Genomic DNA, 14,754 nt, shown 5'->3' on the forward strand with positions numbered 1-14,754 from the left:
GGCGAAGGGACTGGATAATGCCTGACCTGGGGGCTAGAGTATTGTTCTAAGATATCACAGATGTAGGTACTAAACCTCCTGTGGGTGAGGAGGTTTTAACCTAGGTCTTCTACTCTTAACCTTAAGCTAGTGGCTATGGAGCTACATGGGAGGGCTTTCCTTCTCTGGCAAGTGATACCTGTTAGTTATGTGTTCTTGTCCAGTACAATATTATGACTTCTGCTTACCCATGGTCACATACCAGCCTGGCTTGAAGTGCAGCCTGGTGCATATGCTCAGTAGCAATGGAGTAGAATAAAAAACTACACATATGTGCCCCAAATAGCAGTTATGTGGCTGGGTAACTGCCATTTGGATCTGTTGAGTGAAAAAGGATTCTGCCATAGGTGTACTTATGTTCCCAGCAGGAGGGAAAAATGGGGCTTGTGATGGTTGGAGAATAGCTTCATTAGATGTGACTCTCTACTACTGTTGCTAGAACAGAATTGACCCTTACTCTAATGTTTTCTGTGTTTCGAGCAGCTGAGAGTCAGGGGGTTGCAATCAGTAGTTCCCAGGGTCCCCTGTTCACAAATGTCCAAGCTATGCTCAGCTACAATGGGCCAATTCTCTTCCTTGCTTCTCTTTTCTCTTTCAGTTTGTGGGGCTTAATTATCTTTTCCAGCCTTCACAGGGCTATTTGTACTATCAAAGGTATGTGTGTTGGTTGCATTGTTTACAGGACTGTGAGCAGGAGATTCTATATGTGATTATTTTTGGGTACATTCACTATCTTTCACTAAAATCTTGAAACATCTTGGCTGCTTTTTACTATCCATTCGACAACGGTGCAAGAGTAATCAGGAAAAGAATTTAGTGAAGCCAAACACTTGTGTAGGCACACATGGTTTAATTTGAATTCACTGTGTTACCCTACTGAAATCAGGTACTAAAGGCATAGGGATGGCACTGTTCACGGTCATTCTCATGGCAAGCAGCAGGGGCTTATTGTGCCATAAATATGTGCCACAGGGGAAAGGCAGGAAGACTGTATTACCCATTGACATATTATCTGCTTGGTTTCTGTATGTTGAGGGTAGCTTTAAGTTGTGCCAGAGACTTCTTAAAAAATACACTGATATGGATGCAGCAGGGATCTGAGGATAAAGCACTTATTTGCCCCCCTCCATTCTGCCTTCTCTCAGTGCCTCCTGCTGTCGGGATGGTACTGTTTCCTTTCAGGCTCCCTCACAGAAGGAGGTATACTATAACTTTCAATTTTGGTGAATTTTCTGACTATTTCTCACATTAGAGGAGCTTCTTAGAATGGATTGGGACAGTTCATTGGGAATTGCTTGATATTTTCAGCTTCAATCTACCATTATAAATCTGAGACTATTTTCGGTGAAGTAATTTTGTCATCCTCTTTCACTAGGTAATAAAGCATAATGGATGCCCTGAATGAACACACTTATGTAGTTGCATAAGGGAACATTTTTATTTATGTATCCTTTTTAAATGATCCCCATAAATAATCTCTCCCTCAAACTTAATCTGTTAGCTAAGTCACATATAGCATACTGAATATGTATTAAGGATAAGCTTTTTCCATTTTTAGGATAAAACATTAAATGACAGATGTCCACAATTCTAATACCAGATGCCACTGATGGAAAAGGTTTATGACCTGAATACTCTTAAAGAATTTCCTTTCCTAAATGCACATTCACAACAGTGAATCAAAACTCATAGAAGAGGTGTGATTTCTTTTATTAGATCAACTAGGTATTTGCAAACAAATTATTGTATTTGTCTGCAATCTTTCAGGCACACTCACCCTTCATCAGGCATAGGAGAGAGCAGAGATTTTAAAAGTTGTCCTAGGTAAAGATGAAAATGAATATTTCACAGGAGAGCTGAAGGTATGGTAAAGTCTCCTGTTTGGAATAGTTCATTTTGTCCACGTTAGGCACAGAGAAAAGTTGAAATCATCTTTTTACCTTGAAGTTGGCAACCTGGATGTAGAGGCATATTTCCTTCAGGTTATGATATTTCATATTTCACAGAAGAGTGGAAAGATGGAAAGCTCTTCTGGGCAGGAGTTTCTTTTGTGGTGAGGTATCTGTGTTTCTGTGCTCTGAGAGATGCAAATTCACTCAAACAATGGCAGGAGCCTGGTGTTAGCAATTCAGATGGTAAAATACTTCCTGCTTGTAAAAGGCAGTATTTCTGTTGGTAAAATACTTCCTTCTTGTACAGTTATGAACTTTTCATTTTAAAAAAGTTTACAACAGCATCTCTTTTCATTGATCTAGATAACTGCAGTGGCTTTTGTTATCTCTGTACACATTAAGAGAGATCTATTGACCATGTACTGTTTGTACCATTCTACTTATTTATAAACATCATTTTCAGTGTGTGCATATGTGTGTGCAGGAGGAATGGGAGGGGGTGCTGACTTAATATGTTAGCACGAGGACTATTTGGAAACCTAAGCTATTTGGTGAAGTCTGTAATAGCTTCCACTGACTTCAGCCAAGCAGGCTGGAGCTTATTGTTGGTGTGTGAGTGGTTGGTAGTATCAAATAAGCTGAACTGTCTTCTATCCCCAGGTTTAAAGGGGAGAACATGCTCATTTTTGTAAGAGCTGTTTTGGTTCTTGATAATATATAACACTGGATATTGCAGGGGCAAGTGTTGCATAGAGATGGAACAAAGAGATGACCTAGATACTTATTTGAACTGCCAATGTTTGAACTACCAATGATTTTTGCCCCCATTATTTTCTTCTCCCCACCCCCACTTTCTAGCTCAAGCACAAGTTACAGGCCTGCTGCAGAAACTATTGGGTAAAGTCTGTGGCCTTTTGTCTTGAAAGATGACACAGTAGATCATCATACTGCATCCTTCAGCTCTCAAAGGAATCAGTGAATTTCCAAGAACTAGATTCCAAATTAGGGAATGTTCCTTTTGATTCTGGATAAATTGATACTTTTGCCAGTATAATACTTGCAACTTTAAAAAAAATACCTTTTTTTTGCCCCTTAAGCAAAGGCAAACAATTCTTATTGTTCATATGCCACTTTTTAATTTTCTCTTCTACCCGGGGCTTTCAAGTGTCAACCATGTTTTCCACCTTTCAAACCAGGTGGATTCTTATGTATATATTAGATACATACATACATATATATATATGCGCGCGCGCGCACACACACACACACACACACACACACACACACACACACACACACACACACACACACCCTTTTGGATCAGTAAATGGCAACTGTAAATGGAGGTCTTAGGTGACAAGACAGCATCCACTCCACGGTTCCCTCCACATAGGTAACACTATCTCAACAGACCTTAGTATCTGCCTTCCCTACTATCCCACAGATACCAGATGTGGTATGGCTCCACATTCTAGTTTCGTGATGGCTGGGGATAAGGCATGCTTGGGGAAGTGAGTGACTCCCTGTGTTCCATCTAGCCTTTGGTGTAAACCTCAGCATTTATGTTCAAGTTTTCTACTTCAGTTTCCAATACTCTTTTTTCTTGTGGTTTTCATTTTCTGGTCTTCTACTTCCCCCAAATCCTTTTTTCTTCCCCATAACTCTCAGATTATTTTATCTTTTTGTTTTATGTTCATCAAATGGGATGTAAGCCATGCCCTTGAATGTGTGCAGCTTTTGTTGAAGTTTATAGCTGCCCACATGCATGTCTTAGGTCAGACACTGGCCTTCAATTTAATTCCTTTTTTCCATTGTCTCCTTGATCTCTGCCTTTTAACTTCATCCTTGTGCTTCTTTCTGTCATGTATCTGCCACTTTCTCCTGGTTTTGCTTTCCTTTTTTACTCCATAACTTCTGTCTGTACTGTCCTTATTGTCAGGCCGACCTTCTCATTAGAAATTGTGTTAGCCCCATGTCGCGAGGCTTCACTGGCCATACTGTATTTTTTTGCTTCTAACCTGCACCTGCATCCCAGGAAACAGCTGGGGAAAATTAGGGTGTGCATTATATGCAAGGAAAAGGCTCTCCCTGGCTCTGGAAATTTGCGGGGAGGGAGGGTTGGAGTGGTAGCAACATTAATTGCTGTTGCTCCCAGCACTCCATCACCATTCTTTCCCTTCCCCCAGCCCTACCGGTTGCCAACTTTTCAGACCAGTGTGGAGCTCCCCTCCTCAGTTGCATGCCAGATCAGGATGGCATGAAGAGATTGGTCTGCACTTGGGCTTGGTGCACTGGGTCAAATCCAGCACATGCCCCCAGATCTGGTATGTGGCTCCAGAGCTAACACATGGCCCTGGACTCAGCTCATGGCTCTAGAGCCAATGCACAGGGTTAGACTCACTGTGCAGCCCTGGAGCTAACATGCCAGATCAGGCCCCACCATGCTGGTGTGATGGATTGGGCCCTGCAATGTCACTCTACTGGATGGGGGCCCAGTGCATGCCCCTTGGCTCTGACTGGCAGCCTCTGGCCCTGGAGATCCCAGACCTCTGATACTTACCCATACTCCAAGGTAATACATATATTTTGCCTTCTTGGTGCCTTCCAAAAATAGGGGATATATTATATTTGGAGCAGGCTATATATGAAAGAAAAAACAGTTCTCTTCAGATGGATTCACATAGAGCAGTGGTTCCCAACCTCTTTTTTCCACGACCTGCTGCTGGGAATGGAGTGCGGTGGCGGCAGCGGCCCAGGGACAGGGGAGCTCCCAGCATACAGTGTGGCTTGTCTTTTGTCTGTGGCATCACTGGCATTGCCCCTACAACTCTCATTTGGGTCATGACCCGGGGTTGGAAACTGCTGACGTACAACTAGCAAATTGGGATGCTTTGGGTCATTACATTTTTCAATACATTTGCCCAGATGTGGTGGAAGTGAGAACTACGTGTGTGTGTGTGTGTGTGTGTGTGTGTGTGTGTGTGTGTGTGTGTGTGTGTGTGTGTGTGTGTGTGTGTGTGTGTGTGTGTGTGTGTGTGTGTGTGTGTGTGTGTGTGTGTGTGTGTGTGTGTGTGTGTGTGTGTGTGTGTGTGTGTGTGTGTGTGTGTGTGTGTGTGTGTGTGTGTGTGTGTGTGTGTGTGTGTGTGTGTGTGTGTGTGTGTGTGTGTGTGTGTGTGTGTGTTAAGGCAAACACCTCATTCTAGGTATTAGGCTAATGTTCATGGTAAAAATCACGAGGTGTCATTTTTTCTGAAAAATCAGGCATTTCTTTTTGTTTTGATCTTACAGAGTTTTTATCAGGAGGAAAGCAAAGGATAGGGATTCTTTTTTCTTTACTGTATGGCCAAAGAGAGTCCTTTGTAGTAGTCTTAGCCTTGGGCTTTGTATAAAAGAAGCCATGTTGCATTAGTTTATCCTTAAGGCAGTGAATTGTGGATTTTAGCAAATCATTAATGACTTCTACAGGAAGAATGACCAGGCAAGAACAGGAAGAGATCGGAAACAGGTCTCCACAATTTGGCAGATAGAATATTTGTGCATGCAAATGTATAAGTGGTTAGGTCTGGTATGTCTAGACACAGTTGTAGATCACATGTGTGTGGTTTCTATTGTGTCCAGTTGTGCGCATTCCTTTTTTGGTTGATTTGTCTAATCTGTCATAAAGAAACTTCTGTGGATGTATTTTTCCACAAACTAAGATTTATATTCTAGAGATACATGCAGCTGGAAGTAAAGATATGTTATGTATATGCATACATTGTGGAATCATCAGACATATTTGCATATCTGCTTCAGTGTGGAATACAGCTGTTAGGTAGAAATTACTAGAGGACTACAGTTATATAGTATATCAGTAGTAATACTTGCTGCCTTTTGTGGAATGGGGAAATGTTCTAGTGTGTGCTTTTGTACTTTGAATGGTGGTAGTAAGTTAAAAAATGTCATCCGTCTACTAGTATGTGGTTTTGTAGTTTAAATTGTGGTATTAAGTTGAAAAATGCCATTATCAGTGTACTGTCTTTGGTTTTCTTCAGATTAATTTGTAGAATATTTGTAAAATTTTGTGTAATGATTTTCTCAGACTGCTTCAAAGAGAATCACTGTTGGTAAAATAGATGGACCTTACAGAAAGTGGCCAGTTCTTCATACATAACCAAGAGGAACATGATACCAAGATTTTCAATAACACAATATGATTTTTTTTAATTATATCTATTCAGAAGACCAGTGCTACAGCAGGTGACCAAACATTAACATAAGTTGCGATGGGATTTTTCTTCAGTTTGTGTGCATCTGTGTGTAAACACTTACTCATATACACATTAAACTCCACACTCATAATCATATTAAATTGAACACTCAGATATATAATACGTTATGTGTAAAGGGATTCTAGGAGAATACTGTTTTTTAGTCTTAGAATAAAATTAGGGTTCAAAGGGACCTCAGAAGTCATCTAGTCCAGCCCTGTGTGACCACATCACCCCAGCCAAGGCTTTGTTTACTGAGGTCTCAAAAACTTCCAAGGATGGAGATTCCACAACCTCTCTGGGTAGCCTATTCCTGTGCTTTACTACCATCCTTGGCTAAGTACAGACAATAAAAAAGACTAAGGCTGAAAAAATTCAAACTTTTCAGGTTAGTCTAAACTACATAGATTGAACTGATAAGCAAGTGGAGAGACATTGACTTTTGATTCCAAAAATGCAACCACATGACTGCAGTGGTTCAGGCATGAAGCCAGAGAGCACTAGAGCATGCCTCCCTGCTCAGCTGGAGCAGACAATCTGGGCCAAGACTAGCCAGGCTACCCTGCAATGGGGGGCTTGAAGGGGAGGTACAAAGTATCCTGGGTTGTTGGGGGACTGTGAGTTAACTTGAATCTGGAGAGGATTTGGGACAGAAATTCAATAAACCTATTTAACCTAAATCAGTTAAATCTGATACTACGTCCATCCAGGTTTATTTTAAATCCATTTTAGCCATTTTGAAAGCAGTTATGTATAATGAATTTCTATTGTGTTACAGATTTGAACTGGTTTCCAATCACCTATACCAGTTTGTGTGTAATTTCTGTTGCTAGCCCTGGTGAGAGAGATTTTCCTAATATGTAACCTAAACTTCCCCTGCTGCAACTTGAGGCCATTGCTCCTTGTTCTGTCATCTGGCACCACAGAAAACAGTCTGTTCCCATCCTCTCAGTAACGACCTTAAATCCCCTCTCAGTCTTTCCTTCTGCAGACTAAATAAGCCCAGTTCCCTCAACCTCTCCCTGTAAGTCATGTTCCCCAGCCCTCTGACCATTTCTGTTGCCATCTGCTTGACTGTCTCCAACTTGTCCACATCCTTTCTGTAGTAGGAGCTCAAAACTGGATGCAGAACTCCAGATGTGGCCTCACTGGATATGTCCAGATGAATGCTCAAGTGAAGGCACTCACTGCACTGCTAATTTGCACTATGGTGGGGTTTTTTTAACACTGGTAGAGCCCAGTGTCAAAAAAGCTGCGCTAGAAAAAAGCAGGGGGTGCACAGGACAGCAGTGTGCACTGCCCAAAACTGAAGTCTTGCTGGCCAAGCTCTGCACATGTGGGTCACCACCACTGGTGCCCCAGGAGACCCCCAGAACCCTAGGTAAGGCTACTGGGGCTGGCAACTTGCTGCATGCCAGAAATGGGGTTGGTAATTTGTTGTATACCAGACATGAGCAGGGGTGTTCCCCAGAGACAAATAGCAGTAGCTCATATATCTGCATAGTATGGGAACACCTGCTCCTATTCATGTGGATGTGCCCACCGGTCTCAACTGGAGGATCAACTTCCCTTGATCTGCTGGCAGCGGTCCTACTAGTACACCCCAGTATACTGTTAGCCTTCTTGGCAGCAAAGATATGCTCTTGATTTGCATTCAAGTTATTGTCCACTGTAACTCTCAAGTCCTTTCCTGCAGAGTTCCTGCTTAGCTAATCAGTCCCCAGACTGTACCGGTGCATGGGATTGTTTAGTTCTAAGTGCAGGACTTTGCACTTGTCCTTATTAAACTTCATGAAATTTCTTTTGGTCCAGTCCTCCAATTTATTGAGGTCTCTGTGAATCCTAGCCCTGCCGTCCAGTGTATCGACTACTTCCCCAACTTGGTGTCATCTGCAAACTTGCTGAGGGTGCACTCCATGCCATTTTCTGGATCACTGCTGAAGATATTGAACAAAACCGGCCCTAGAACCGACCCCTGGTGCATTCCATTTGATACTGGCTGCCAACTAGACATTGAGCCATAGATTACTGACCTTTGAGCCCAACAATACGGCCAGTTCTCTGTCTACCTGACAGTCCATTCATCCAGCCTGGACTTCTTTATCTTGTTTGCAAGAATGTTGTTAGAAACCATATCAAAGTCATGATATATCTTGTCCACTGCTTTCCTTGCATCCACAAAGCCAGTCATCCTGTCATAGAAAGCAATCAGGTTGTTCAGGCATGACTTGCCCTTGGTGAATTCATGCTGACTATTCCTAATCACTTTCTTTTCCTCCAAGTGATTAGAAATGGATTCCTTGAGGACCTTGTTATACAAGTTCTTAAAAGGAATAACTGTAAGAATATCAGTGGGTCAATTTCTTCCTTGCAATAGCTTCGGATACCAAGGTTAGGATACAGAATAGGTTGAATGTTCACACTGATCTGCAGCTTGAGCAAGGTGCCTGCTTGTGTCTGAGAACAGGTCACTCAGTTCCTATATAAATACTAGCCAATGCCTGTCAGGGGTTGGGGGGGAACCTTGCCCTGCCATTCCCTTTGTCCCCCTCGGCCAGCACCCCATGCTGCCTCTTGCAGGGAACGGGGCTCGGGGACAAAGGGGCATTTTACATGATGGATACTTCACTTTGAAATGTAAAAAACAAACAAACAAAAACCAAACCCAAATCCTTTTGAGCTGTGTATGCAGCCTAATGTTGCTCAGTGGGATTTATGTCTAACTAAAAAGATCTGATCCTTGTCAGCGAAGGTCGTGCTCTTAAGATTCTCACCTTGGACTAATGCTGATCACAGTATTTTGTTTGTAACCCCTTTTCAAAAGAAAAATACAGAATGGTTTGTCTCAACAGACTCTTCTAGTTGTAAACTAGTGGTGGTAGAAATACAGGAGAGATTAATATTTCTTTTGCTTTTGGTTTGCTTTTCATCACTTGATGTGGAAATTTGTAATGGGATTATCGATTTTACCGTGATATTAATGTTTCCCTTTAGCAATTACTTTGTTGTTCTCCTAGGAGTCTAAATCATTGGCGTTGAAGTTGGAGAATAGGTCAGATCATTTCCTCTTTCAAAGATGATACGTGCATGACACCCTAGGTACATTTCTAGAAACTCTAGCTATCTTATCATCCTAATGTTCTAATCTTAATAAATAGCATTCCATGGTACTCTTTTGTTTATGGATACACTGAAGCAAATTGTAAGATGCTTAGGGATAAATACAGCTATAAGAGAGAGTTTTTGAGGTTTTGTTTCTACGGGTTGTGCTTCCAAGGAGGTATAAAATAAGACCAAATCCAAGTGTTTCAACTTTAGAAAATGTTAGTTTAGTTCATTACCTCCACTTGATTTTGAACTGATTCTTTTTCAGAGTGGAAAAGCAAGCATAATTTAGAGAAAATTTTGATGATCACCTGAACCTGTAGGTGCTTTTAGACTAGTTTTGTCAGTATCTGAAAACCTTGAAAAAGAGTGTTTTATTTACTGGGATATCTGCAGACTCTAAAATCACTTACTTTGAAGGGGTTTGTAGCAGGGCACTAGGGTGCCTGCTACTGAGAACAGGAATATAGGCTCAGCTGCCACTCACCAGGGGCAGCACAGGTGGGTTGCCAAGGCAACTGATTGGGTCAGCTGACCAGAAGGGGGCAGGGCCTGGCCTACATAAACAGAGAAGGCCAAGGCCAGAGTCAGTTCCCTTTGGCAGCCTAAGGAGCAGGGGCTCTGTGAGAGCAAGCAGGGCAGGTTTGTGTGTTGGCATGCAGAGACGGGGTGGAGAGGACCCTGACAGGGATATGAGAAGATTAGGCAGGTTGGCTGAGAATTTACGTAGTAGCCAAGGGCTTTGCGTTCTGTTTTGGTTGGTTGTTGTGATTACACCGGAAGACCGGGTGAGGCTGTAGGGGTGGAGGAGGCCTCATTAGGAGCTCCCCAGTAGGGGGGGTTCCTAGCGCTGTAGGGGGTGCTGTTTGGGGTGTCCTGACCCTGGCCCCAGTGTGGGTGATATTGGGATGAGCCCAGTGGGCGCAACACCCAGGGAAGGGGTCTGGGGGCTCAGGCAGCCTTAGCCTTACCTGGCCCCCAATTGGGAAGAGCCCAGTAGGGTGTAGGCCTGAAGAGGTGGGTCTGGGGGGGCCAGGTAAGGCTAAGGCTGCCTGAGCCCCAATTGTGAGAAGCCTGAGTTGGGCATAGGACCCTAGAAGGGGTCTGGGGCCAGGTAAGGCCAAGGCTGCCTGATCCCCGATTTATGAGGAGTGCGGGCATAGGCCCCAGTGTGGGTGAGGAGTGCGGGCATAGGCCCCAGTGTGGGTGAGGAGCGCGGGGAGACGGGCCCGGTTGGGGGCAAGAGCGCGTAAGTGCGGGGAGACAGGCCCCAGTGGGGCACGATCTATACGGGAAAAGCCCCGGTACAGCAAAGCGGGCACCGTGCCAAGGAGGGCAGGAAGGCAGCCTCCCTTTGATATTTTACCAACAAGACGTGGCAGGTGAGATAGAGGGTGCATTCAAGACCCCAATTTGGCACGGTGGGTAGGGGCACTAGGGGAGGTCATGGCACCCCTGAGGGTGCCCTGCCACAAGTCTGTTCAGACATTCTTTTTTGGAAAACAGAAATAGATTTCTCTCAGGAAAGGCATCATGTGGTCTGAAGCTCTGTGCTGCAGAACATGATGTCAGTAGCTAGTTTTTTCATTAAGCCAGGCAAACAGATAATTTGAAAGCTGGTTCTCGATCTGTAGCACCACATGAGCCATAATATGCAATGCTTAGCATATATCATGGCTGTAAAACTGTTCCTAATGAATCAGGGTTAAGAGTACCTAAGTGGTATTTAAACTGATCAGATACAACATACAATAAAAGCACACTCAGTGCTGCTTAGGAGTCATTACAGCATGTAGCTATTTATTGACTTGCTGGCATGATAAGGACATAGCACACCTGAAAACCAACGTTGCTTTTTAAATTAGTTAGACCTCCTATTTCTCCCACAGACAATTCTGCCTTCCTTCGTGAGAAACTGCATGGGCTGTGATATTCACTTTAAATCATTTCCGAAATATTCCTGTTGCTATAGCAGCCAGTGCTGATGATGGCATTTACATGCAAAGCACTCAATGAGAAGATGTACAGAAAAGTCATTGAAAATGGTCAAGTTTGTCAGCTTTTTCATAGCCCACCTACAAAGCAGCTCATTATGCAACTTGCTTTACTGAGAACCAAAAGATTTATTATCTCTAGCACAGCTAGAGATGTAATAACAGAGAAATAAAGGCCAAAGCTGCCTTCTGTGTGGTCTTAGTTCAGTTTCCTTAACCCTTGCAGGCACTGACTTGCACCAAAGCACATTAATTGTGTTCAGTGATTAAGTATAACATTGGCCTAGGATTGCATTTAAAAAAGACAGTACAGCTTCTTGGAAGACATCATTTTTGTTTTAAAATGAAGACTGCTGTAGTTTAATTTGTTTAGAGAAAAAATATTATTGTTATGGATTTCCAGTGTTTCTGAAGCAGTTTTGGTTTCACACTGTATGGTGAAATCCTCTAGACCAGATGTTCCCAAACCTTTTTTTTTTTTACTGTGTACTCCCTTCCAGACTTACCAGCTGCCCGCAGACCTTACCAGCATACAATTTATATTTTAACCCTTTAAATGTCAGTTATAATGAAAATTAAATCTGCCATTACACAATTTCTCCCAGAGATGTCTTATGCATACCCCTGGGGATACACATCACAGTATGCTCTAGACCAGTGGTTCTCAGCTTTTTTTTAGACTCAAGGCACCCCTCAGAAAATGCCAGCTCTTAGTTTTTGCTCATTTTTTGACTACAGAAAAAATAGAACAAGTCTTTTGTTGGAAAGAACTGACCAAATTCACAACTGGGTAGAATGTTTTTAATGTTATGGGTTCCTGTTTGAAATCTCTGGGTTTATGTTGTGAATTGGTGCTAACATGGCATGCCTCTGCATGGCATGCCTGAAAGGATTTCAAGACCCCTCAAGGTACTATGACACCTTAGTTGAGAATCAGTGCTCTAGATACAGGGGCTGTGTCCAGATGAAGGTGGACATGCAGTACATGGTGCCACAGACCTGTGTACTGCACCACATACCACACACACTGCACTTGCGGGCGTTCCCTGCACTGCTATTATTATAACTTGCACCCGGGGGGGGGGAGAGGGGGGCTTGACATCAGATCCCAGTATTAAAAAAACCTATGCCTTAAAGTGGGACAACACACACGATGGCAGCATGTTCCAGCCAGCCAGGCTCTGGGTTTGGGTGGCACCACTGTCCAGCTGCCAGCCAGGCTCCGTGCTGCCAGATTGCTGGAGCTGCAGCCCCCAGAGACCCTCAGGACTCTAGATAAGGCTTCTGGGGCCAGCCCAGGTGCTGGCCCCAGCCTCTTCTACCTGACCCAGGGTAATGTGCTGCATGCCAGAGTGTGCGTGTGCAAGCATTTCCTGGGGACAAGCAGCAGTGGCAAATATTGTGCCACTGATGTTCATTCCCAGGAAAATGCACATTCCCACTCACAGGGATGCACCCAGGGAGTCTGTATATTTTCCACAAGGCTTCTCAGATACACTGTGTGTAGCAACTATTGGTATGGAAGGAGTAGCTTAGTCTCTCCCTTGCTTCTAGGTCCTGGGACTCGGATCACTTTTATTATAATTGTGGTGGTAAATTCTGTGATGCTGACCCCTAGGTTATAACTTGCCTAATGATCCAACACAGGAAAATTAGTGTCTCTGTTAACTTGGGTGGATTTAAGCTACCACTATGGATGTAGAGGTGTTTCTTTTTTTTTGCACTGTTTAATCCATCATCAATCCTATTTATGTTGTGCCTTTTCTGTGGCACTTCTAACTCTTCAGTATTGTATTTATACCTTTAAAAAAAAAAAAAAAAGAAAGAAAGAAATGTAGTGGTAATGAATCAAGCCTCAACTTGCAAGGTAGGTACACAATCCCATTCTGCAGATTAAGTTCTGAGTTTAGGTGACCTGGTCCAGGTTACAGTTGCACCAGAATCAGGAACAAAACTCAAGTATGCCAATCCAGTGCCTATATCTTCGGGGGTATCCCTTCTGGTGTTGAGCCAATCAGTCCAAACTCAGACAGAAAATGTTATTGACTCATTAACAAAGTTTCCTAAGTCAGAAGGCTGAAAGGAGTCTAGCTTTTGTGTTCAAGGCCTCATGCAATACCTTCAATACACGTTACCAGGTCCATTAAGTATCTACCATGTCCATCTACTTTTGATAGTACCTGTACTATCAGTGGGTGTGTCTACATGTGCATTAGATCCAGGATCAGTTTACTGATGAGCGTCTACATGGGCAGACCTCTACATGTGCAGGAAAGTAGGAGCAGATTTGCTGCTAATGGGATTGTATCATAGCACGGGTGGTTCCTCATTCTAAAATTAATCCGTCTCCAGTGCTTTGTTCCAATTACTGATTTAAACATGCTTTCAAAATATGGCTGGCCATCTTATTACAGATCACAGGATCCTAAAAGGTAGAGACACAATGGTCAGATACCTTCCACTACAGAGGAAGTATTGAGTCTGAGATGTAGAGTAAGATTGGAAGACTCATGAGATTTCATCCTAAAAGAAGTAAAAGCAAGATGATGAACACTTGAGGGAGGTGGTGCCTTAGGCTAGGGACAGACATTCAGAAAGCCCAAGCCTGAGTTGATTCACTCTTCGCACGTTAGTCTAAGCTGTGCAGTTTAAACTGATTAATAGCTGGTAAGGCATGCTCTGTTAAACCAGGAAATGCAGGCATGTGCCTGCAGTGGCTCAAGCTAGAAGCCGGGGGGCACTAGAGCGTGCCTGCCATCCACTGCCGAAAGGGAGGGAAGAGAGACACCCTCCAAGGCTCTTACCCCTCCCTTCTAGAGCAAGAGGGGGCATGGCCAGGCAATAGCCCTAGCCCACAGGGGATGGGGGAAAAGTCCTTTCTCTGAAGCAAAGTATTGAACACGGCAATTTGCAAGGCAGACAGCAGGGAACTATCACAAATATTAGCCTAAGCTAAGATACACCCCAGTAGAACACAGTATACACAACTTAGTCTAACTTAAAATGTAAACCAGAAAGCAAGAGTTACTAATCATGAGGGCAGAGTGTCTCCTTACAGACAGGCATTCAGAAAGGCATTGTTTACATGGTCTGCTTTATAATGCAAATGTAGCTCTCTGCGTGCTTTGGTGCAGCTTTTCTCAACTAAATTTCCAGCATGTGTGATTGTCAGGTCTTTGCCAACACTTTCCACCTGGGCTTAGAGCTGCAGCAGGGCTTAGATCTGCGCACAGATCTGTTTGTTTCTCTCCCCTGCTCCAAACTGCTGTGCAACCTATGCAGACTGCAGCCAAAGCCCTGGCGTTCAGGGCTAGAGAGGGAGTGATTAATTCCATCTCTACCTGTTTGCAGGCAAGCCATGGATGTATGGCTGGGGCTAGCAGCTGCAGTCCCCAGGGCCTGCCAGAGTGGGGGTGGGAGGAGAGGGGATGGAGGGACAGGCATGTGGCCAGACAGATGGAGGGTGTCTGGGGA

The 14,754-nt window shown here is 43.6% G+C and overlaps 1 protein-coding gene and 1 long non-coding RNA gene across 5 annotated transcripts in view; both read left to right on the top strand.

The window, feature by feature from the left end:
- RGS7 (regulator of G-protein signaling 7) overlaps positions 1-14,754 on the top strand; it is a 600,793-nt gene that overhangs the window by 50,476 nt on the left and 535,563 nt on the right. The gene's annotated exons all lie outside the window — the stretch shown is intronic.
- LOC109304785 lies at positions 2,004-12,717 on the top strand. Its single transcript, XR_002099464.1, has 3 exons — positions 2,004-2,103; positions 12,455-12,465; positions 12,705-12,717. It is a non-coding gene; the product is annotated as an uncharacterized LOC109304785 (long non-coding RNA).

The sequence above is a fragment of the Gavialis gangeticus genome, unplaced genomic scaffold (assembly GCF_001723915.1).
Source record: "Gavialis gangeticus isolate Ggan-Ray unplaced genomic scaffold, GavGan_comp1, whole genome shotgun sequence".
Taxonomy (NCBI): domain Eukaryota; kingdom Metazoa; phylum Chordata; order Crocodylia; family Gavialidae; genus Gavialis; species Gavialis gangeticus.